This window comes from Coturnix japonica, chromosome 9 (genome assembly GCF_054131305.1).
Source record: "Coturnix japonica strain WE chromosome 9, WE-NBRP24, whole genome shotgun sequence".
Lineage (NCBI taxonomy): Eukaryota > Metazoa > Chordata > Aves > Galliformes > Phasianidae > Coturnix > Coturnix japonica.
Window position 1 is genome coordinate 17416945 of NC_140671.1, and position 3208 is coordinate 17420152.

Consider the following 3208-nt stretch of genomic DNA (forward strand, 5'->3'; position numbering starts at 1 on the left):
GAGAATGAGTCCCGTAACCGAGAGGCCTACTGTGAATCTAGGCGAACGGCTGAAGGCTCCCACACACTCCCCTGAACGCCAGAACTCGAAAGACGTCAGTCTAGTCTGCGACTGAGTTAATATAGAGTCCAGGTCCCGTGACCTATCGTGTTGTTCTCTGGGAGATGTAGTCTTCTTCTGTAAGTTGCAGATTCAGTAAAATTATTCATGCTTTATATGATGTTATGATGTGGAATACTGATAGCAAAAATTACAAAATTATTAAACCATGACAACTGTGATTGCGGGTGCTTTGAAGTACAGTAGTATTTCAGTACAATAGTCTTGCTGTAGAAGCAAAGTAGTAGCTTGTAGTTTCCATGTTTATGAAATTTTTCTTCCCTAAAGGTGCTCCTGTGTGGAATTCAAGAAATTGATCTGAATGACTGGCAGAGGCAATACCATCTTCCGGCATGATAGCAGAACCTGCAGACAGATATTGTGGTTCTGGCAGGTTTGTAGACTTCTTTTTTCCACGCAAGAACGCAGCAACAGCTTAATGAGCAATAGTCAGAATTACTCAACAGATAAGTAGCATGTAAATGTAAATGATAACTGCTAATCCAGCTGTCCCATGGGGGATGGGGAAGTGAACATTTCAATATTAAACTTGACATCAATGTTAATTATTATTTTTCAGTTTGGGAAATAAATAGATAATGAGAAGAGAATGAGATTTCTACAGTTTGTTACTGGAACGTGCAGATTACCAGTAGGAGGATTTGCTGACCTCACGGGTAATGAGCCCTCTTTAATGCATTTTATGCTCATGTTATTTCCTTTTTTCTTAATAAGGACCAAGCTGTGTGTTTAAGGGTATTTTTTAATGAATTTATATGGAATCTGAGTCTTTCATATTGGTAGAGCTGTGATAGAAAAAGGGATGGATGGAATGTGAACACGCCTTGCATCAGTGACTTGATCCATGGTTTGGACATGGTCCTGGCAGGGCAGCCTGCTCTGGGTATCCTTGGTTGATCAGAGTGGCAGGACTAGGTAAACTCCAGAGATTCCTTCCAGTACCAAACCAACGATGTGATTCAGTGGTCGAGTTTCTTTGAAAACCGCTTCATATTTATGCATTTCACTACGTGGATTTCTTCAGAGGGATGTAGTGAGAGACAAATGTCTTTGTGCTCTGCAAGTAGTCATAGTCTTGTTTTCACGCGCTGTGTTCATGTATTACCTACTGGTATACACGGGCAGTTAGACCTAAGAATTCATTGTTTGATTTTTGTACAGGGAGCAACAGACCCCAAAAATTTTGCATTGAGAAAGTTGGAAAGGAAAACTGGTTACCTGGAAGTCACACCTGGTAAGTACGAAGGATCAAACTCTGCTGTGGTTCTGTTCTTATGGATAGAAATCTACTTTGAGATTTTAGGAAGTGGGTGTGATATGGAAGTGTCTGAGACTGTGTGAAAGCAAAGCACTGGGCTATGGCAGTAAGCTCTGCTGAGTAATAGTTGAACTTCTGAAAAGCAGTTTTGTTGTGGAGCTGATTCCATTGTAAACGCCATGGATCTGCACATCACTAAAAACGTAAAGCTACTTTTAGTACTTAAGGTTGTCCTTTTTTTAAAGAGTTTGGGATTGATCTTTCATTATCACCACGCTCGATCTTGGCAATGAAAATAAATAGCCACGCTCATGCTCCCTCTTGGCTGGAGAAAATGTAGCTTCTGCTCAGTTTCTCAGTTACGCTGGTGCTTTGTGAAGATGCTCAGATTTTAAGTTTCAGATACAGAAGAGAGATTAGGTGAGACTTGTTACTAAATACATTGCCAGTTATGGAAAGTTATCGCTGCTCAGGTGCTTGTTGTGCTTTAACTCTCACTTTCATAGACAAGTGCATGTCAAGATACAGGTGTTTTAGAGGGTACAAATGCAGTTTTCCTTCTGAACAGGACAGTTCATATGCCTGTGTTCCTAATGGATATTTGGTGGTTTAAACTGTTGTTCAATACTTAAGGTTTCTCTTTGTTTTCAGTTTCAATCGCTTGGACCTCCCAGCCTATAAGAATTATGAGCAGCTGAAGGAAAAGCTGTTATTTGCAACTGATAACCCCACAGCATCTGCTACCCCAGGTAATATTGGACTTCCAGCTGAGATGAATGACTTTACTGCTCCCAGCACTGCTTGAGCAACCTGATCTGTGTGAATTCATACTGCATAACAAATACATACTCGTATGTAGCTGCCAACTAATCCCAATTCTCAAACATGAAAGTAACTTCTGTTTCGTTGTTTGCCTTATGAAAATGACATGAAAAACTGAATGAGCTGCTGAGCTGCTGATGGACGAATTAACAAAGCCTTATTGCTCCAGGTAGCTCAGGTTCCTATATGAATATGAATGTTCCTATATGAAGCTGCACAGTAAATGCGTCATGTCTTCATCTGATCAAGCAGCGGGAGATGATATTTTAATGTGTTTCTATTCCAGAAAAAGAAAAAAAAACTTGAAAAAGAAAAGCCTGTTAAAATTGTCTTGTTTGCATCATTCTGACATGCTGTGCTCTGTCTGTGAATTCAGCTCTTGGTTCTGTTGGTATCTCCAGCCCCTGATTCTTGTGGTGTCTTCATTTTCTTCCAGCATCACTGTTTGTGTATTGCTCTATTGAACAAGGACATGAACAGGGATCAGCAGCACTGGATGGTAAAATACTGTATGAAGTTAATTGTGGAAATTTCCTTGTATTGTAATTTCCAGTACTCAGGAAACTGTAACAATATCTCTGTAAGTCAAATACTTTTATAAAATGACTCAAAGAGATGCTCGTCCTGTCGTTATTGGTTTGGTGTTACGAAGCACAAGTGTAGAAATGAAGGATTGAACTGCTGCTGGGGGTTGCAGGTAGGCTGGGTTTCTGTCGTGTGCTATTTCTGCCTGCTGGGGATGTGAGCGGGTGTTGGGCCCGAGCCCCGCTCGTGTTGGTCACAGCACAGGGGCTGCGGGAAACACTGGGAGAGCAGAGCAGGGAGAGCCGGGCTGTGTGCAGGCCGGGGCATGGCATGGAACCTCGGCATCTGCGCAGCTGCTGAGCTTTTCCCCCAAGTCTGCAGACTCTCAGGTGATAAGGCTGTGCAGCAAAGCCAGCTGGGCACTGCTGATACTGCGGGCTTAGGGGATGAAGCCCTGCAGCACCTGCATGGCACTCCCTGTAG

At 42.3% G+C, this 3208-nt stretch overlaps 1 long non-coding RNA gene across 1 annotated transcript; it reads left to right on the plus strand.

The window, feature by feature from the left end:
* The first annotated feature begins 353 nt into the window (after nt 1-353).
* On the plus strand, nt 354-2101 carry LOC146759708 (uncharacterized). The gene is made up of 4 exons (XR_014932016.1): nt 354-493; nt 680-776; nt 1282-1354; nt 2030-2101. It is a non-coding gene; the product is annotated as an uncharacterized LOC146759708 (long non-coding RNA).
* Nucleotides 2102-3208: the final 1107 nt, after the last annotated feature.